This window comes from Panthera onca, chromosome B2, assembly GCF_046562875.1.
Source record: "Panthera onca isolate mPanOnc1 chromosome B2, mPanOnc1 haplotype 2, whole genome shotgun sequence".
NCBI lineage: Eukaryota > Metazoa > Chordata > Mammalia > Carnivora > Felidae > Panthera > Panthera onca.
In genome coordinates, this window is record NC_138343.1 from 81,715,034 (window position 1) to 81,738,141 (window position 23,108).

The 23,108-nt window shown below is 35.4% G+C and overlaps 1 non-coding gene across 1 annotated transcript; it reads right to left on the minus strand.

Moving 5' to 3' along the window:
* Positions 1-21,399: 21,399 nt before the first annotated feature.
* LOC132668173 (U6 spliceosomal RNA) lies at positions 21,400-21,506 on the minus strand. The gene has a single exon (XR_009605519.1). It is a non-coding gene; the product is annotated as a U6 spliceosomal RNA (small nuclear RNA).
* Between the last annotated feature and the right edge of the window lie 1,602 nt (positions 21,507-23,108).

Below are 23,108 nucleotides of genomic sequence, written 5' to 3' on the forward strand. Positions count from 1 at the left end.
TGTATTGTTGACTCATGCTTCAAGCAAAATGATTGTCATGTGCATTGTTTATAGAATATATAAGTATTCATAAGTAAATATATTTCAATCACAAAAGTTTTTGAATTTTATATGACTTGCATTTAGTAGGTATTTGTAATCCTGGGTTCCCTTAAACAAATAAACCTGAAACAAGGCTTAAGCACTAATACTTTATTGGATGGTGCAAGACCAGAGGAGATAAAGTGGACAAAAAGACAAATGAAGCAGGGAATGATGAGAAATAAATACAATATAATATATCGCTCTTGTTTTATGATGAGCTTTGGAGAAAAGACAACCAGCTGCTTGGCATGTAAATCCACTAGGCTATCTGCGGAATCTCCAGCAAGGTGGTTTTGAAAACACTGCTTCAGAATAGTCTATCTGCACAAGGAAGGGAGAGGGGACTTATATATATAGGGGATATATCATATATCTGGTGGTGTCTTCTATCTCTCATCTCCCATTGGTCTAATTTCCCATTTTCAGAGAGTTAACTCCCCCACTTCTCCAGCTGACATCAGTCTTGAAGCTTTGGCAGTTCCTGGGGAGGCTAGACTCCATGCCTGAAAATACGGTGTGTCATTCCTGCCTGGAAGTGGTAGGAGGAGTCATCAATCCCAAGTGTAGGCTGAATGTCCTCAGAAGAAACTCACTGCTCATATGAAGTTATTAGGGCCCCAAAGGTGAATGAAGCATAACAAGTAGCCCAGAGTGAAAGGGATAGGAGAGAGCAACAGAATCTGAGGAGATATACGTGTCCTATATAATCCACCCCTTGACTTATTCAGATCCATTAATTTTTCACCATTATCTGTCTTCCACAATACAATATGGAGCCTTCATTCTTTATGAGAACAAAATGTCTTCATTTCTTCCTCCAAAGGAGAGTTACAAATCCAGTCAGCCCCAGAATCCCCTTGAGCTAGTGGACAGTCACAATCTCATAGACTAAAGACAGAAACACTAATAAAATAAGTTACAGCCACCAGTATTTAGGCTGTGACTATTTCATCTCACTTCTGGGACACCCATTTTATATTTCCTTCATCATAGTCCAGCACCTTTCTGTCCTGGATTACTTCCTAGTGAGTGAGTGATCCAGAATTTCATCACTTATGGTATGAACTTTTGTTTGTTTGCTTTTTTAGGGTATGGTTGCTACAATTGTCTATTGACAGTTATCACTGGACAAGGAAAGACTCAGAGAAGTCCCTGGGTTCCAGACATATGCATCCTGTTTCCTTTTTGTAGTAGTAACCATAGGCCTTCATTAGAATTAGGATTAAATTACTCCAACAAAATGTAGCAAGTAGCTACTTTTTTGACTATTAATCTACTAATGTGAGAAGCCAGTGAGAAGATTATAGTTATAGTCTCAAGATCTGTGAAACCCTTACTATGCCCCACCCAGAATGTTCCATATCCCTAGGAACATCAATCTAATCTGATTGAGTCTAATGTTATGGAGATTGGCATGACACACAAATTTTTTCGAGTAGATCTCTAGTTATGATAGAGACAGGGGTCACTGTTAAGTAACCAATGTTATTTCTCACAAGACTAAGGCTTGGTTATGGAAGTTAAAAAATTAACAATGGTAAGTTCATTCATTCATTCACTCATTTAACCTAATGCTTATTTAGTACATACCATGGGCAAGCAGTAATCTGGGGCATAGGAGAAGCTTAATCACAGATCTAGTTCATATCCTTATGGAGCTCACAGTTGAGAAGGAGGCACAGTCAAAAATTAAGCAACCTAACAACAAATAAATATATTTAGATTTGACATATATGCTAAGAAGGAAGCAGAGTACAGAGATAGCTGATAAGGCTGAGGTAAACCTACTTTTTTTTGGTCAGGGAAGGCCACTCTGAGTACAGGACACTGACAATGACTTAATCCCAAAAAGTCAAGAGGTCCAAAGTCCCTGAGTTAGGAAAGAGTTGGTCTTTTAGAGGTACTAAAAATAGTATGGTGACACTGAAACATTGTGATCAAGGGAGGCATGAAACAGAATCGGAGGGACAGGCAGGGACCATCAAAGGTCTGGTGTCAAAAAGAGTTTCTTGAGCAAACAAGCAGTAATGAGATCCAGGGCTTAACAGAAAGGAAAGTTTGGTATTTCACAAATGGCAAATGCTCAATATTCTTGTTTAAAGACTATAGAAAGAAATTAGAAGATAAGTTTTCATGAAGATGGTTTTGTGTTGATCACGTGTTGAAGAAGAGTAGGCACTTCCTCTGTTGTCACTTAGTTTTCCAGTGCAGTATGTCACCAAGAATGAAAAAGAGAGAGATTGTGAAAGGTTTTGGAAAGAGGGTGTAGAATGATCCTATTGGAGAGTAGGAAGGCAGGTGTGGTTCACAAATATATTAGGATTTCTGAGGGCATGTTGAATATCTATTTGGAATTTCTGACTAAATTTCAAGCAAAACCAGTCAACTTTACTAGATTGTTAGTGCTAAATTATTCAGGTCCATGGGTGCAGGCAGAAATGGTTGAATTTGTCCAGGGTAAGCAAAATCAAATACAGCAATTTCAAGAGAGGTAAGGCTTTATGTAAAGTTGTGAATATAAATGATGAGTTGTGGAATCTGAACTGGACAGAGAGGAATGAAGCCAAGAGCTGATGTCGGTGAAAAATTAAAGAGATTCGTGTCTTAGGAATTTTGAAAAGGTGAAGATTTGTACCAGTGACTTAAAAATACTACTGATACTTAACACACAGGAAGAGTAGCTGTATGTCAGGGTTTCAGTGGAGGTCTCAATTCCAGGTGATGACAAAGTTGATTGTTTACAAAGGCAATGTATGCCTGTGGTGCATGGAAGAGAATCTCAGGGATTCTCATGTCAAGGAACTGAGAGACTTAGATATTAAATGGTTGATCACATGATTATTGAAGTCATTGACAAAAATGGCAAGAATTGCCTAGAAAACTGGGAGAAGCAAGGAGGAACTAAATGAACAGATGATAGTGATGAGGGGCCTATGTGAAGGAGGAGGAAAAGAGTGGCATAGTTGCATGGCATGAGCATTAAACACTAGAATTTTCTTCATTCTGGAAGTTTACTGTAAAGAAGACCCATCCTATCCTTTGGTCCTAAGGTACCTGGAATCTGAGAGAAAATTCAATTTACTTTAGAAAACGACAGATTGCCAGAGACCAGCTCCAGCAACCAGGGGTTCCCGAAGGAAGATCGGCGTCGGTGAAAATAAAATAAAACTAAAATAAAAAACTGGAAAATAAAAAAAAATAAGTAAAAAACTAGAACTACAGTAAAAATGGACACAGACAACAGCAGTGTGTTGAACTGGCCGATTTATTGCAGTAAACGTGGCATTATATATGCTAGTGATTTCCCTGTAGCATACGTCATCTATGTTTTTCTAACATTACCTAATTTTGAAAATGTTCCTATGTATAAACGACCTTTAAGAAATAACATGGTGATTTTCCCTTAACTTTCCTGCATACCCTTTGATTATAGATCAGTTTCTTACATTATTCCATTACGCATCTGCGTTTATGTATAATCTACAAAGCATTTGCTTTGCTGTTCTCGTGAAAGGCCCTCCATTTCTCAACACCTCAAGTGGAACAGTTACAGAGACATGACCTCCTAACCACATGAGGCCAGAACAATGTGTTTGCCTCAGTCCGAGGTGCCAGAAAGGGGCTGAAAAGGCCTTAGAAACCCATGCCTCATACACTCTCAGAGAGACAATGCACCTAGGAACAAATGAACCATTCTGTAGCTTAACCGACTAGGTTCAGTCGTCATCTGGAATGCCTCAGGGCGGCCAGGTAGGCCTAGGGGTTGAAGTCACCTGTGCCCAGAGATACACTCCTTAGTTGCCAGAGTGGGGCTTTCAATTTCATATGTCTCTCCTTTACAGGCCCTCTTTGCTGGCGAATGCATGAGGCTATACTTCCTGTAAGTAGAGGAGTCTCCATAGAGGATGGCAAGGGCTAAACGTAAGGCCGCACAGTTTCTTGCGGAACCTTACTTTCTTCCCTAATGGTTCTTTTCCCAGGGGGCCTGCCGAGGGCAATTCCCCAACAGACAATACCCCAGGTACTTTAATAAAGCCAAATTACCTAAAAGCAGGAGTACAAGAAGCTTCACTGTGGGCGGGCCGCCCTGCAGTCACCAATCCGTCCACAGCCTGGGCCCTGCCACTCAGGCTGGGTAGCTCGGCTTCCAGCAACAGATGAAATGTCTCCTCGGGGGACAGTTCTTTAGTTGCAATATTCTTCCTGATGAAAAATACCTGACATTTCTAAGGTGATTTTGAAACAATGAAGTCATTCATTACTTAATATCTGTTATTAAATCTATTAGACTTAATTCTCTCATTTTATCAATATATTTTTTCAAATGTCATTTTAATGGAAAATTAATGTTTGTGCCAATTTTACTAATAAATTGTCTATAAATCTTATGTTAGTGTCATAGATAAAGCACTCCAAAATACATAGAATACTTTATTGGTTTCATTTTTATGCTACAAACATAAATGTTTTTTCTATTTCTGTGACATTTTATAAATCAAAGGAATACTTGATTGAAGTCAAAGGACTTAGATCTAATCTTCACTCTCCTGATTACTGTTTAACCTTGGGTGGGTAACCTCCAAGCCACGATTTCCACCCCTGCAAAATAGAGTAATACTTATTCTATCTAACCTTATGGGTTGATGTTGAGTTGGGAATATAGTGATCTGGGTGAAGTCTGCTTTCAGTACGTTGACCATGAAATATGGTATTTTGTAAATGAGTTACTCTGTTTTTTCATGGTATCCAAAATACAAACAATAACATAGCACATATGCTTCAATAGGACTCACATGCTGTGGTGAGAAACACATATTGAGGATAATGTCTGGGAATGCTATAGTCCATGAAATGGTGCTTTATCTGCATTCTTATGTGAAAAGGCCAATGGCTATAACATTAGCTTCGTAATGAAGCCATATTCCTGCCCTTAGTAGAATTTCTTTATGGGATTTTAACACCTCCTATTCAGGAGACACAGCTTCCTCAGGGAATGATGCTGACATCACAATGGGGTTTATTTCGGTGATGTTGATATGTTTGGATTGTTGCCATGTTTGGATCTTATCTTGTCATTTCACATGCTTATGTTGTGCTAGCTGTGCATAGGAAAATGACCATGTGTCCTAATAGGATAGCCGTATGTGGCTATTACTTCAAAATTATGAAACAAAATGTTGAATACCAAGGCACAGCTATTGCTGCCTTGGCACTGACCTGCCCTTGACATTCTGTGAATGTTTCGTTAACCACCGAAGGATGGCGTGCTAACTTTCACTAATTCGTACTTTCTACTCTTAATGTTATAAGAGTTAACAAAGATACCTATGACTTTTCACAGCAACTGTCATTCCAACAGAGTTACATCTCCTCCAAAGACAATTATTTTTTGGCACTAAAAATCTGACTGAAATGAAGTAAAATATAAGTGAAATGGCCCATGATCATGCGCATTTTGAGGATTAGAACTACACAGGTAATTTATATCTTTAGCTATTTTCCCCTTGTACTCCTTCCTTGAGTCATCCAGATGAAACAGTGCCTTACATTCATCCTAAACGAGACCTTTTATATCTCATCCATTAAATGCCCTGGTTGAAACACCCCTATTGTCAACATCTGTTCCAGATCTAGGCAGGTGCTCAAGACTTCTGGTTTACTCTTTACTCTCCTGCTGCAACTTCCTTGATCTGTAGGAAAAAAAAAAAAACACTATTTCTATTCCCTATAATTTAGAAACTTCGGGGTCCAAACTCTCCCTTTTAATCTTTTAGTTTTCTTGGGTTTGCTTTTTTTCTTTCTCCTATTCTGCCCTTTACCCTGGTGTGTCTTAAAGTTCTCAGATCTTTCCACATCAACTCTGGTCTTATGGAAACTTCCTGCTGCCTATAAGTGAGTAGAAGCAGAATTTGGATGTTTGCCTAGAATCTTCAATTAACCTGGTTTTCCTGCACACTCCTTAGGTAGTGAATAATGTTTTATGCTCATGCTCATGCTGTATCATGATTCAACTAGAGGACATAAAAATTTCTAACTCAGCATTTGTTTAAGAAAATGTATTGAATTGGGGCGCCTGGGTGGCTCAGTCGGTTAAGCGTCCGGGTTCAGCTCAGGTCATGATCTCACGGTTTGTGAGTTCGAGCCCCTCATCGGGCTCTGTGCTGACAGCTCAGAACCTGGAGCCTGCTTCGGATTCTGTGTGTGTGTCTCTCTCTGCCCCTCCCCCGCTCACGCTCTGTCTCTCTCTGTCTCTCTCTGTCTCTCTCTCTCTCTCTCTCTCTCTCTCTCAAAAATAAACATTAAAAAAATTTTAAAAACAAGAAAAGAAAATGTATTGAATTTATTGAATTTTTATTGAGGTATAATTGACATATAACATTATATTAGTTTCAGGTGTACAACATGATTATTTGATATTTGTATAAACTGAGACATGATCGCCATAATTAGTCCAGTTACCATCTGTTACCATACATAGTTACAGATTTTCTTCTTTTTATCTTTTTGTGGTGGTGAGAACTTCTAAGATTTGCTCTCTTAGCACCTTTCCAATATGCAATACAATGTTATTGACGATAGTGACCATGCTGTGCGCCACATCTCCATGACTTATTTAGGTAGATGTTTATACCTTCTGACCCACTTTACCCATTTTGCCCATTCTCCACCCCTCTTTCTCTCTGGCCACCACTAATCTGCTCTGTGTATCCATGAACTTGGTTTCTGTTTTTCTTTTCTTTTTTTTTTTTTGTTTTGTTTTGTTTTGTTTTGTTTCAGATTCCACATATAAGTGAGATCATATAGTATTTGCCCTTCTCTGTCTGACTTATTTCATTTAGCATAATGCTCTCAAGGTCTAATTTTGTTGTTGCAAATGGCAAAATTTCATTATTTTCTATGGATGAATAATATTCCATTGTATATGTATTCCACACCTTCCTTATCCATTCATCCATTGATGGATACTTAGATTGTTTCTATATCATGCCTATTGTAAATAATGCTGCAATTAACACAGGGGGCAGGGATGCATATATCTTTTCAAATTAGTGTTTTTATTGTCTTGAGATAAATACCCAGAGTGGAATTGCTGGGTCCTATGGTAGTTCTATTTTTCTTTTTCTTTGAGGAAACTCCTTACTGTTTTCTATAGTGACTGTACTTATTTATATTCCCACCAACAGTGCACTATTGTTCTCTTTTCACCACATTCTCACCAACACCTATTACTTCTTATCTTTTTGATAATGGCCATTCTAACAGGTGTGAGGTGATATTGTGGTTTTAATTTGTATTTCCCTGATGGTGACTGATGTTGAGCGTCTTTTCATGTGATTGTTGACCATGCATATGTCTTCTTAGGAAAAAATGTCTATTCAGATTCTCTGCCAATTTTTATTTGAGTTACTTGTTGTTTTGCTGTTGAATTGTATGAGTTTCTTATATATTTTGGATATTAGACAATTATCAGATATTTGCAAATATTTTCTCCCATTCAGTTGGTTGCCTTTTCACTTTGTTGATCATTTCTTTTGCTTTGCAGAAGCTTTTTAGTTTGACATAATTCTACATGTTTATTTTTGCTTTTGCTGCTTCTGCTTCTGAAGTCAGATCCAAAAAAATCATTGCTAAGACCAATGTCAATAAGCTTAACATCTATTTTTCTTCTAGGACTCTTTGATTTCAGGTCTTACATTCAAGTCCTTAATTCCTTTTGATTTAATTATTGTGTATGGTATAAGATAGTGGACTAGTTTTACTCTTTGCATGTGGGCTGTTTTTCAATTTTCTCAACACAATTTATTGAAGAAATTGTTTCTGCCCATTGTATATTCTTGCCTCAAATTAAATGACCACATATATGTGGGTTTATTTCTGGGTTCTCTGTTCTCTGTTCTGTTTGATCTATGTGTCTTTTTTATGCCAATACCATACTGTTTAGATTACTATCATTTTGTAATAGAGTTTGAAATCATTGATGTCTGCAGCTTTGTTCTTTCTTAAGACTGCTGTGGCTATTCAGAGTCTTTTATAATTCCATAAAAATTTTAGGATTATTTCTTGACTTCTGTGAAAAACACCACTGAAATGTTGATAGACGTTGCACTGAATCTGTAGATTGTTCTGGGTAGTATATACATTTTAATGCTGTTAATTCTTTTAATCCATGAACACAAAGTGTCTTACTATTCATTTATGTCATCTTTAATTTCTTTCATCAATGTCTACAGTTTTCTGTGTCCAGGTCTTTCACCTCCTTAAGTTAAATTTATTTCTTGGTATTTTATTCTTTTTGGAGCAGTCAAACCGGACTCTAGTTTTGTTAGTGTGTAGAAAGCAACATATTTTTGCATGTTGATTTTGTACACTTCAACTTTATTTATTGGTTCTAAGAGATTTGGGGTGGAGTCTTTTAGGATAGTCTATATATAAAATCATAGCTGTGTAATGATCTACAAATAGTGGTAGTTTTACTTTTTTCTTTCCAATTTGAATGACTTTTATATATTTTTTCTTGCCTAATTGGTCTGTCTAGGACTTCCAATGCTATGTTAAGTGGAAGTGGTGAGAGTGGGCATCCTTGTCTTGTTTGTAATCTTAGAGGGACATTTTTCAGCTTTTCACAGTTGAGTATATTAGTCTGACACCTATGGCTCTTATCGTGTTGAGATATGTTCCCTCTACACCCAATTTATTGAGATCTCTTACCACAAATGGATGCTGGATTCTGTTTAATGCTTTTTATGCATCTATTGAGATGATCATACGATTTTTATTCTTTATTTTGTTAATGTGGTGTATCACACTGATTGATTTGCAGATATTGAAACTTCTTTGCTTTCCTGGAATAAATTCCACTTGATCAGGTGTGTGATTCTTTTAATGTATTGCTGAATTGAATTTGCTAATATTTCATTGATATATGCATTTTTGCATTTATGTTCATCACAGATATGGGCCTGTAATTTTCCTTTCTTGTGGTGTCATTGCCTGGTTTTGGTGTCAGGGTAATGCTGGCCTTGTAAAATGAGTTTGAAAGTGTTTCCTTCCTTTCAGATTTTGGGGACAGTTTGACAAGGATTGGTTTTAGTTCTCTGGAAAGGGAGTGTAATTAAAAGTACAGTGTTGATTTAAAGTGTCCCTGTGTTTTCTGTTTACTTTGTGTTGGGGTGGGAGTTTAAGAGGAAGCCTAGTTTCACTATTCAAAATATTTTTATTCCAATTGTCTGTTTTCTTCTTATTTTAGCCTTGTATAAATGTTGTTTATGGTTTAATTGTTTTGTTTTGTATTTAAAAAAAAAAAAAAAAACTTTCCTAAGAAGGAGTAAGAGGGGATTCTATGCTGGCAAGGGATTGGGTTTTGATTGACTTACTCCATTCTTAAAGAAATTCTGTTCACTTGGTTCATTGATTTCAGTGTCTTCTATAAATGGTGGTTTTGTTTTGTTTTGTTTTGTTTTGTTTTGTTTTGTTTCAAGGAAAGGGTTGGTGTATTTTCTGGTTTTGTAACCGTTTTTTTAGAACACTTAATTTAACTACTTGTTCACCTCCTTTTTGTTTACCAAACCTCCAAAGTATCCTTCCTTTTTCTATTACCTCCTTGTGTCTCAGAAGTTGTGTCCTGCTCAAAATGTTGACCTCTGATCCCATAATTTTTAAGCCCCTTCCTTTTGATTTCCCTGTAGTTAATGCTATGTCTACCAGGTCTGGCTTCTTTTTCTTTTTTAAGTTAAGAGTCTCTCTTTCAAGTATTATTTAGACTTCAAGGATTACACTATCTTCATGTATTTTCTGCACAATTAAGCTGATTCTCTTCTCTGACTTTGGTGCCAAACTTGATGCTGCTTATCTTGTGTATTTATTTCCTTAAATACATAGAATTCAAAATTTGTAATGTTCTTTCAGTTATTCAGTACAGTGGTTTATAGGTGGTTTAATTTGTTCTCTTTAATAATATGTATCATTTTGGAAGATGTATTGGGAAATTGGATTCAGAATACTCCTATTATTTTATAAGAACTCTTTCTTGGAGCTCCTGGGTGGCTCAGTCGGGTAAGCTTCTGACTCTTGATTTTGGCTCAGGTCATGATCTCATGGTGATGAGATCAAGCCCCGCATGAGGCTCTGTGCTGGGCATGGAGCCTGTTTAAGATTCTCTCAGTCTCTCTGTCTCTTTCTGTCTCTCTTTCTCTCTCTCTCTGTCTCTCTTTCTCTGTCTCTCCTGCATCTCCCCTCCTTGTGCATGTGCACTCTCTCTCTTAAAACAAAACAAACAAAAAAAACCAAAAACCCAAAAAACTCTTTCTCATGTAATTTAAAATTTCATGTCTGATGAATATGCTTTCTAGATACTCTGAGAGTCTATTTTTATCCTTGGTTTTTAGTAAAATTTTATCTTCTTGAATATTTGACTATTTCTGATTTTATCAGAAAAATAATATATGTAATTGGAGAATCTGGATGATATATTTCTCCAGAGAGAGCTGCTTTTGTCTTTGGCTAATAGCTAGGATAAGGATAACAGTTGTTCTTGACCAGAAATGAGTTTTAGACACTGCCAGAAACTATTTTACATTCTTTTTATTCATACACACAGTGCTTTGAAGTCCCCACCAAAAGTCTTGGTGTTTACCAGAAGCTGTCTTCCTTGTATATTCCCAAATTTCCTTTTTTTTTTAAACTCCCTGTTCTAGGTATCTGCAAAAAAAAAAAAAAAAAAAGCCTTATGTTCAGTTTCTTAGCTTTCTGTTCATCACTTTTGCAATCTGCAATTACCTTGAGTGGACAATGCCTCTAACCTCTCTATATCTACATAATCTTTGTCCTACCTAGATTATGTACAAATAATTTCTTCCTTGAAAACTATATTATGAATTTAAACAGATTTTTTAAAATGTGTTTTTCTGGGGCGCCTGGGTGGCTCAGCTTGTTAAGTGCCCGACTTCAGTTCAGGTCATGATCTCGCAGTTCCTGAGTTTGGGCCCATGTCAGGATCTGTGCTGACAGCTCAGAACCCAAAGCCTTCTTCAGATTCTGTTTCTCCCTCTCTCTCTGACCCTCCCCCACTTGCACTCTGTCTCTCTCAAAAATAAACATTAAAAAGAACTTAAAAAAATGTGTTTTTCTATTGTATGTACTATGATATATTTCTCTTATATGTATATATGTATTGAAAAGTTGGTCTGAGGGGCACCTGGGTGGCTCAGTCGGTTAAGCGTTCGACTTTGGCTCAGGTCATGATCTCACGGTTTGTGAGTTTGAGCCCCCAGTCGGGCTTTGTGCCTATAGCTCAGGGCTTGGAGCCTCTTTCAGATTCTGTGTCTCCCTCTCTCTCTGCCCCTCTCCTGCTTGTGCTCTCTCTCTCTCTCTCTCTCAAAAATAAATAAACATTGAAGAATTAAAAAAAAAGGTTGGTCTGAAAACCATAGTCCACCTTTATCAGAACATCGTAAATGCTTTCTCTCATTTCTATTTGTTGTCAAGGGTTATTGATTAGTATTTCATCTTTGTTTTGATTTGCTTAATATCACAAATTAGATATTATTATTACTGATTCATACAACCAATGATTGTATAGATTACCTGACATATTTTCCATTTTCTTTCCTTGGCTTACCTACTTGTTTCTCAGAGTTATTTCTAGGATCATTTTTCATCTCCCAGAATAATAAGCTCTGTACTTTCCTTTGCTGAGTTTCTGCTGTTTCCAAGCCCTTTAAGTTCCTTTTTGTCTGCACATGTCTTTATTTCACCTTCATTCTTGAATGATCATTTTCAGTGGTGCTCCGCATTTTTACTACCATGTGTCGCTGTGTGCATTTCTTTTATTTGTCCCATTTGGAATTGATCATGACTCCTGAATGAATGGAATCATGCCTTTCATCCATTTGAGGAAATTCTCAAAAAATTGTCTATTTGAATATGACTTTTCCTGCGTTTTCTCTAGTCTTTCATTATGGAAATCTAATTAGATATATATTAATCTATCTTAGTTTAATATATTTTCTGTTTCTCATCTCTCTTTCATATTTTTCTTCTCTTTGTTCTAAATTCTGGTTAATTTATTCTGGATTGTCTCCCAGTTCTGGAACTCTGTCTTCAGCTATGCCTAATCAAGTTGGCAGAATATTTTACTGGAGAGTGGCCTTTGCAGACAGACTGCTGAGGTTTTATACTTAGTTGCACTAACTAGTAGTTATATAATTTAAGCAAATGTCTTAATCTCTTGTCCTTATTTTCTTTATAAAATAACGATAATCATAATACATACTTCATGGGTTGTTATAAGGATTAAATCAGTCAATCACTGTAAAGTGATCAGAGAGTAAAGCCTCATAAAGTGTTAGCTATTGTTATTGCCTATTAATCTACTATTTAATCTATCCATTTACTTTTAAACTTCAAGGATTATATATTTATTTCTAAAATTTCTATGACTATTTTTCAAATTATTTATCCTTTATTATAGTTGCTTTTTTCTCATGACTTTGTTTCCCATTTTTATTTCTTTAGGCACATTTATTTTACTCTGGTCTAGAAATTCTAATTGAATGAAACCTCATCTTGAAACTATGAGCAGTGCTAAAAAATTCTACAATGAAAGGTGTGGGTTTGTGTTATTATAAAATTAGTAAAATTATTGGATTTGGCTATTGTGACTAGCCTACTGTGTTTTGAGGTTCTGGGATTCAATCACCAATATTCAAGTCTGAATTATGGAAACAGTTGTGAGGAGTTTGTATTGAAGTCTTTGTTGATCTAATTTTGATGTTTGTTTTATATATACTTTTTAAAAATAATTTTGTTTTCTTGTGCATTTTTCTTTTTCTTTATTGACAAGTTATTTTCCTTCAGGTCCTTTTTCCTCTGAGGTCCAGACATAAGGATGTATTCTCTGAGAGAGATTTTGCAATTACTTATATCAGGTATGTAAAGCTGCTACCTGATGATGATTCAAAATTAAGTCTTGTATTGAGTATCTTAAAGACCAAATCAGATGAGGATCAGTTCATAACTATGAATTTTTGGAGAGATATTTTATTTCTCTGTTGTATGTTGAAAGGGGCCCCTAAAAGACATTCATATTTTAATCCCTGGAATTTGTGAATGTTACCATATTAGAGAAAAGGGTTCTTATAGATGCAATTAAGTTATGGCCTTTGAGATGGGAAGATTATCATGAATTATGTGGGCTGGACCCGAATGCAATTACGTGTATCCTTATAAGACAGAGAGAGGGGGGGATTTAATTATAGACCCCAGAGAAGGCACTGCAACTCCAAAGACAGAGGTTGGAGTTATGGAGCCACAAGCTGAGGAATACCAGCAGCCACCAAAGCTGCAGGAAGCACAGGATGGATTCTCCCCTAGAGCCTCTGGAAGAAGCACAGTCTTGCTGACACCTTGATTTTGGCCTCCAGAAATAAGTGACAACTTATTTCAGACTTAAGGCCTCCAGAACTGTGAACGAACAAGTTTCTGTGTTTTTCAGGTACCTCGTTTGTGGTACTTTTTATAGCCACCAAAGGAAACTAAGATCCCCTTCATTCAAAACCAAAGCTAAAACAAATTTCTCTGCCGTTTTTCTTTGTGCAATAGTAACACATAATCAACATTTGTTGATTTAATTCACATTGATCACTCCATTTGTAAAACATAGTTCATAGAAGTAGGAGAGGGTCACGTAGCTCCTACACCTTCAGTTAGAGTTTCCTTCCTTACTTTATTCCAGCAACTTGGCTGACTTACTGTCACAGTTGGTCCTTAGTTGCCCAGAGGAATTACAGCTTTCCAAAAGTATGTCTCCAAAATGTCATATGTGATGTGATCATCCTAATGTTGATCTTTAAACAGATCATGATACCCTATTGCAATACATCACTGGGTTTTGAAAGCTAGCTGAAAAGTTGTCTTATTTATATTCCTAGACTTTGCTTTTATTCAATACAAGTTTAGCTCCAAGCAACATTCGATTATTTGACTAGAGAAAAGTTTCAACAACTATGCCAGTAGTGGGCTCTGCTGCCTTTGATTTGGAAAAGGATCTTCGCAAAACCATTGCAACAGAAAGGTTTATTTCGACTTTATACATTAGTCTTCTAAAGGCCTTTGATCTCTTTAGAGGTATTCATGGTCTAAATAACCACCACATTCTTACAGAAATAAGTGAAATCTGGATTTAAAATAATTGACACCTAAGGGAAAACTTATTAAATGTAGTAATCTTTATCCACCATGTAAAAGATATTTAGATCAAACATTAGAGATGAAGACATTCTTTTTCCCTCCCCTTTTAAAAAATTAACTATATAAATATGAGTAACGACGTCTATTATTAAATAGGAAGGCACCTTAAAAGACAAGAATAAGTGGAGTTATTCTGTCAAAGTTAGCCACATTCAAAATATATTCCCCCCCAACTTAATTCAAAACAGAAAAAAAAAAAAAAACAACAACAAAAAAAAAAACCAGATGGTGCATACAAAGCAGTGACATATGATGACAAATTTAACTAACAAGCATTTGCATCTTTTAACATAACATGATTTTTCACTTAGGTATAGATAGATGGTAAATTCTTCAAAAATCGGTAATTCCCACTTTGAGTTTAGGGATTCCTATGGGAATTTGTTTTATAGGGAATTTCTCACTACCTAATTTTTTTTCTCACAATTGCGTTTACTTTCATCAGTCAAAGTTCAAATCTTATTATACCTTAAGTTTGAGAAGGAAACTGATCTTGAATATAAGGAATTTCACTCCTGGGATCTCATTTCAGTTACTAAAAGCCATATGGCTAAAGAATTGCTATGTTCCATAGTTTAGAAGTGCAATAGATTGTGCTATGGAGGGACACCTAAGGGAAGGATAGGTTTTTTTGTTTTGTTTTGTTTTTTTTGTTTTTGTTTTTTTGAGGAGTTTGAATTAAAAGAACATATATAGCAATGAAATTGAGATAAGAGGACTATGAAAAAAAATATGGGGGAAAATCGCTTCTGTGGCTCTTGAAAGAAATAGCAGTACCCGTTTACATTTAACATCATGGCTTTTGAGTATGGAGCAGATTTTACTTGACTCTAAATTGAAATAACTTTGTATCTCTCTTGTTGGTCCTAAATAAAATTGTTTCCCTTTCTGGTTTATACTGCATGTGTTCTACCATTGTGAATGGTCAAGACAAAGATGGGTGAGATATTGTTTCATGGGCTTGGCATTCTTCCAAATTGTGACCATGAACTTCATACTTTATAAGTACAAATGCTTTGCATGACAGATCGCATTGATTCCATGTGTACTCCTTTACTAAGGTAAGCATGGCATCACTATACGTCAATTCAAACCACTGGCACATGCAGCTTTTTCCAGAAACCTGATCCCTGAGAGTCTGTGTTTTAATGATTGCAGCTTTCTGAGTGACACCAAATAAAGGTGCAATTGAGTTGACTTACGATGGAGAGCGTTATTTTAGCTAACAGTACTTAAAATGGAAGAAGAATATAATTTAGGCTTTTTAGGCTAAACTTCTTTGACCATGTTGATTGTGGGCAATTTTTCAAATAAAAGAAAATATTTTCTTAGTGTATTTCCAAGAATAAGACCACACGTTTTAATATTTACAGGGATCATAGGAAAGAGAAAAGGATCCTTGCATAAAGGTTGAAAAAGTTGGGGGAAATGTTTTTCATGTGTGTGAGGGAGAGATTTTTTGAGAGAAAATAACTCAGTGGTACTCTCCAAGCATATGGAGCTTCATTATGAGTAACTGGCAGCTTTTTATCTCAAAAGAAGGATTACGTGGAATAAATAAGAAGAAAGTTATATAAGACACATAAATAAACTTCTGAAAGTCAGGTTGGACGACTCATAGACCTGATTTTCAAAAGCTGATTTGAAGAAGTTGCTGGACAGCATGAGAGAGGCCTGACTTTTTGACATCCATATGTGTTTTGTTGTCTTAAGACTTCTTTACTATTGTCTGCAAAATGAAATGGTACGGTTTTATTGCAAACGTCTGCCTGCCTTTGTCTGGAACCTTAAGTATCTTTGGAAATTAGACATTTAAAATAAAGATTATTTGCCGTAACATAAGCCATATTTTGATCATCAGAATTTGTAGCAGTTGTTTCAGGATATCATGGGATTTTTCTTTGTTTCCATATTTTCCCCTTAAATTATACACATTTCCTGACCCTTTGCCAAGCCCGTGGTAGTGAAACATTATTTAGGAGATCAAACACAGATCATATGAAAGAAACATCTGTTGTAGCTATTGTTTTTCAGAAGTTCAGGTTGCCCAAGAGGTCCACCAGGCAATATTTTCCAATCATTTTTATACAACTGGGGGATCTTGGTGGCAGCGAAGGATAAAAGGCTGTTAATTTAATGTTTGAGATGCGTGTGTGTCCTGAAGTTATTTGTACTGAAAATGTTGTGGAAGAAAAAAAAATTCCATGGTGACTGTTTTAGGTTTTTTTTTTTTTTTGTTTTTTGTTTTTTTTTTTTTTCCTGCTCTGCAGCCTACTAAGGGCAAACATGCTTTGAGAGTGGATAAGAAAAAGCCAAAGTGCGGAAGGGATGCGAGGCAGCTGTTGCTTTAATTGTTTCTTGCTTTTCTAGTCCCATCCCCACCTATCACTTTAATCCCCAACATTTTCCTAACTCAATCCTCAAAGCACAGCTCATTTTCAGGGAAGAAAAAGCTTCTTTCCGGACCAACATTCTTCTCTACTCCCATTTCTTCTACCCGCTGCCTGGTAGTCAGCTGTGGAGCCTGCAATTCTCTTTTAAAACAGATCAAAAAGGGAAAGGTAATTTATATTTTAATGACAAGGCTTGGTTATGTGTTGGACACAGAGGGTTTATAGCCCTGGGAGGTAATTACTTGGGTTGAAAGGTGCTTCATCTGTTCAGATTGCAGCTTCCAACAGGGTGATGTTCTCAGTGAAACTGGTGATGGCAAAACCATCTGAGAAATCATGCAAGGAAATTTCATTAAAGGAACATTTCCCTTGTTCTCCAATTACTAAATTTAAAATTAATTACAAATTTTATTACTTTTATTAAAACAATCCAACTGAAACCCTTAATATGCTGTATAAAATTTACTATGTGGGATGCAACAAAGGATGGTCCAAAAAGCCCCGGACTGGGGCTGCTCAGGAAACAACAGCATTGAAACTCACTCGTTCTGTGACCCTGGACCTGACCTTTCAATTCCATTTTAGCTTGTGCCACATATGATCCTACAGAATATAGCAAAAAATCAGATTTTTTTTTCCCCGCAATTGGCATGGTCTTTTACATAGAATCCATTCTATCTGAAAGATGGGAGAATCAGAGTTAGGAAGGAACATTATTTTCTTACCTATATGTCAGAAGATGTTTACTTCAGTCTCATTTTGAGCTTAAAGGAGAATTGAACTAGTTAATATTCTCACATAGATTCATCGTCATCATCATACTACTACCCATGACAACCCCTTTCAAAATACTATATTATCCCAAGGGCTAGAAAAATATTGTATTATCCAAAGGATCAAGAATGGAGTCAATAACTAGTGTTATATGGAATAACAATATGATGCAATATTATAAGAGACATTAAATTTCTTTTAATGTTTATTCATTTTGAAGGAGAGAGACAGAGCATGAGTGGGGGAGGGGCAGAGAGAGAGAGGGAGACACAGAATCTGAAGCAGGCTCCAGGCTCTGAGCTGTCAGCAAAGAGCCTGCCACGGGGTTCGAACTCACTCAGATCATGACCTGAGCTGGTTGGACGCTTATCTGACTGAGCCACCCAGGTGCCCCATAAGAGACATTTAATATGTAACTTTTGAAACTTTTATTTTAAAATAATTTTAGGCTTACATTAAAATTACATTAGACAAAATTAATTCAGAAAGTTCCCATGTAGACTTCACCCAACTTCCCAACATCTTGTATAACCTTAGCATAATTCTCAAAATTAAGAAATTAAGTTTGGTACAACACTCTTAACTGCCAATTTTATTTGGATTTCACCAGTTTACCACTAATAATACTTCTTCTCTTCTGGGATCCAATCCAGGATACCACAATTCATTTAGTTTCATGTCTTCTTGGTCTTTCCCAATCTCTGAAAGTTCCCTAGTCTTTCCTGTCTTTTATGATTGTGATAGTTTTGAATAGTGGTGGCTAGTTATTTTGTAGAATGCCCTATAGTTTGTATTTGTCTCATCTTTTTTTTTTTTTTCATAATTAGATGAAGGGTATGCATTTTTGGCAAGAATATCATAGAAATGATGTGTCCTTGTAAATGTATCATATCAAAGGGTACGTGATATTGATATGTCTTGTTTAAACTTGATCACTTAATTAAAGTGGTGTCCGCTATTCTCATAATGCTACTATTTGCTCCTTTAGAATTAATTAATATCTTGGGGGGAAATAGATAATTTGAAATGGAAAAATATCCCCTTCTTTTCCAACTTTTGCCTGCTGCTTTTGGCATCCATCTTTGGATCTTGTTTGCAACAATTATTACTGTAACTTTCTAATGGTCATTTTCCATCTCCTTTGTCTTTCTACATTTATTAATTGAAAGCACTTTGTAAGGAAGAGCTGCTACTTCTTCCTCATTTATTCAGTATGGGATGCTTGGTATTTACCTTATTCTGTAGGCTATAACCTAACCCTATCTTTGTTCATTTTCTTTCTCAAAAATTTCCAGCATTGGCCAACAGGAACTCTTACAGGTTGGCTTTAGGATCTTTCAGTTTGAGTACTTCCTTATTTTATGCCGCCACAAGATACTCCAGGCTTATTTTGCATTTGCTTGCCCCAGCCCTGGAATCAACTATTTTGTCAAAGAGCACTTGATTCCTTTAATTAGAGAATGCTATCGAGACATCAAGATCTGGGTGCTAAGTGTGTTCACAGCTACTCGCATGTTATTTAGTAACATCCATCCAAGCCGTCTCAGTAGATAATAGGATATATAGTACTCAGCCAAACATACACACATGTCTTAAGTTACATATCTGAAGTTGCCTTCGTGGCATAAAACCATGAATTCATACTGAGACTTCTCATTGTAATCCATCACCACATCCCCTACTCCAGTCTTCTCATATTTTTAAATTGCAATTTTTTTCTGCAATTTTTCAAGTAAGAAACTTGACTCTCATTATCTACAATATACTTACTGATTCTTTCAAACCTAATATACACAAAAGTTATTTTCAGAATTGCTTACCCATACCCCTGCAAGAAACAAATCTGCTAAATATAGTAAATGTACTTTCTTATAGTTCTTTTTGCCTTTGACTTACAGTATCCAAAATATTGATTCCCAAAGTAACTTAAGGTTAGTTCTTTTCTTTAAAAAAATTTTATTTATTTTGAGAAAGACAGTGAGAGCATGCATGTGCATGGGTGGAGGAAGGGCAGAGAGAGAGAAGAGAGAATCCCAAGCAGGTTCTACACTGTCAGTGTGGATTCAATCCCCGGAACCTTGAGATTAGGACCTGAGCCAAAATCAAGAGTTGAATGCTTAACCGAAGTCCCAGGTTAGTTTGTTTCTTACCTACCCACCTTAGCGTGGGTTTTTATTCATTTGCAATATACTAAAATTTATTTGTTGAATTTTTTGTTCCATTTTGTTTTCTCCTCTCATTCTAGTTGAATATTTTCTATCTAAAGACTCTACAAACTATATAAAAACTCTCTGTCTAGCCTGAGATCACAAAAATTTTCTCCTATATCTTCTGCCAGAAGTTCTATGGTTTTGTATTTTACATTTTGGTCTATGAACATTATGAGTTAATAAAATATGGGTTGAGATTCATTATTTATACCGGAAACATGGATGTGCATTTTTTCGATCACTATTTTCAAAAATAGACTATGCTCCCCTCACTGTAATTCCTTTATACTTAAAAAAAAAAATCACTTGAGGGGCGCCTGGGTGGCTCAGTCAGTTAAGCGGCAGACTTCGGCACAGGTCATGATCTCGCGGTCCGTGAGTTCGAGCCCCGCGTCGGGCTCTGTGCTGACAGCTCGGAGCCTGGAGCCTGTTTCAGATTCTGTGTCTCCCTCTCTCTGACCCTCCCCCGTTCATGCTCTGTCTCTCTCTGTCTCAAAAATAAATAAACATTAAAAAAAAAATCACTTGAAATGATGCTGTGGGTATTTTTCTGGACTTTTCCCCATTCATTTGCTTATCGCTTCACCACTACCACACTATTTTGATAACTGGAGCTTCATATTAAATCTTGAATTAGGTAGTGCTAGGCTTCAATTTTGTACTTAATTTTCAAAATTAATTGAACTCTTCTAGTTTCTTTGCTTTTCCATATGCAGTTTAGACTCAGGTTATTAATTATCCACAAAGAAAAAGAAAAAGGCCACCTGGGAATTTGATTTGGGTTGGGTTGAATATATATGAATATATATATATATATATATATATATATATATATATATATAAATTTAGAAATAATTTATTTATTTATTAATAGTGTTCAGGCTTCCAATCCATGAACACTGTATATCTCTTCATTTATTAAATTTTCTTTGATTTATTTCATCAGTGTTTTATAGTTTTCAGCATGCTTATTGTATGCATATTTTGTTAGATTTATACCTACGTATATCATTTATCTCTGTTGTAAATTTTACTGTACTTTTACATTTCAATTCCCAGTTATTGCTTGAAAGTATATAAAAATACAAGTGATTTTTGTATATTGATTTGATATCTTGTGAACTTTCCAAACTGACTTATGAGATTTAGAAGCTTTTTAAAGATGCTTTAGGATTTTCTACATAGATGTGTTGTTTGTGAATACAGATATACTTCTTTCCATCTTTCCAATCTATGTGCCTTTTATTCTTTTCCATGTCTTATTCAACTGTCTAGAACTTACAGTACAGTTGAATAAAATTGTGAGAAAGGACATTTTTGCCTGGTTCTCAGTCTTGTGGAAAAGCATTCAGTCTTCCATCATTAAGTATAAGGACAATGCTCAGTTTTAAGTAAAATCCCTTTATCAGGTTAAGGAAGCCTTCCTTTACTGTTAGTTTCCTGAGAGTTTTAAATCATGAATAAATGTTGAACTTTGCTAAAAGCTCCCCCCCCATATATTGACAGGATTAGATAATTTTCTTCATTATTCTGCTAATATAATGAATTATTTTAGTTGATTTTCTTTTCTTTTCTTTTTTTATTTTTTGGAGATCTTGCTTCTTTTTTTAATTATTTTTTAATATGAAATTTATTGTCAAATTGGTTTCCATACAACACCCAGTGCTCATCCCAACAGGTGCCCTCCTCAAAAAAATATGGGACACTTCACGAATTTGCGTATCATACTTGTGCAGGGGCCATGCTAATCTTCTCTGTATCGTTCCAATTTTAGTTTATGTGCTGCTGAAGCGAGCACTATTTTAGTTGATTTTCTAATGCTGAACCAGGTTTGCATTTCCTCAAATGAACCCCACTTGGATGAAGTCTATTTTTCTTTTTATATATTCCCGGATTTTGTTTGCTAATAGTTTGTTGAGAATTTTTGCATCTAAGATCTTATGGGATATTGGTATTTAACTTTCTTTTCTAATCTTTATTTGGTTTTGTTATTAGAGTAATGCTGACCTACTAAAAGGAGTTAGGAAGTATTTCCTCTTCTTCAATTTTCTAGAAGAGTTTGTATTGATTTGGTGGTATTTCTTCCCCAAATATTTCTCAGAAATGACCTGTGATGGCATTTAGGGACTGGACTTTTCTTAAGTGAAATATTTTAAATTATTAATTTAAATTATCTTATAGGTATAGGGACATTCTGTTTCTTCCTTCTGAGTGAGTTTTGGCAGTTTGTATCTTCCAAGGAGTTAGTTGGTTCATTGAAATTGTAGAATCTATAGGCATAGATGTCACTGACATCTATATTTTTATAGAATCAGTTTTGTTTTCATTGTTTTTCTCTATTTTCATTTTTTAAAATTTTATTCATGTTTGCTCTTAATTTTATTATTTCTGTTCTTCTGCTGTCTTCAGGTTTAATTTTGGCTTCATTGTTTAGTTTCTCAAGCTAGAAGCTAAGGTTAGTGATACTTTACTTATTTTTTCAAAACAAGTGTTTAGCTCTATTAATTTTCCTCTACACATTGCTTTAGATATATCCTATAAATTTTGGTGGGCTATATTTTAATTTTACTTCAGCTCAAAATTTTTTTTAATTCCCCTTGAGGCTTTCCCTTTGAAATATAAGTTATTTCAATGTATGTTATTTAGTTTCTAAATATTTGCAGATTTTCCAAATATATTTTTGTTTTGATCCTACTTTAATGCCCTTATGAACTTCTATTTGTGTTATTTTTAGTCTTTTTAATTTGCTAATATTTTGTTTATGGCCAGAATGTAGCCTATGTTGATGAAGATTTCATGTGTACTTGAAAAAAATGTGCATTCTGCTATATTCTTTCAATAAGATCAAATGTATTAAAAGTATTTGTTATGTCCATCATATACTTACTGACTTATTTGTTCTGTTAATTCCAGGGAGAGAGAGAGAGAGAAAGAGAGAGAGAGGGAGAGAGAGAGAAGCTGAAATCTCCAACTATAATTATAGATTTGTCTATTTTTCCCTTCAGTTCTCTTGCGTTTTGATTAATATATTTTGAAGTTCTGCTTTTAGATATGTAATAGTTGATAAGATTTTAATTAAATATAGACTGACACACATGGATTTATCTCAAGATGATTCGGTATAAGAAATAAAAAAATTCCCATTTATAATTCTTTGAATATATGTTGAAAATTAGAGGCCTGTATCTTGTACTTCATATTAAGTCAGAAAACTTTTCATGGACATAACAGAAATTAAACAGTCTTTGAAGGGAAGCTAATTCTATTCTGCTGTTTCTTTAATACGTCTGGTATTGCCAAACACTGAAAGCGTTTACCTTTTAATAAACGGGGTCAATTTTTTTTTTTTTTTTTTTTTTTAGTAAAACTCAAGACGCTTAGTTATTTTGTCCTTGGTTCT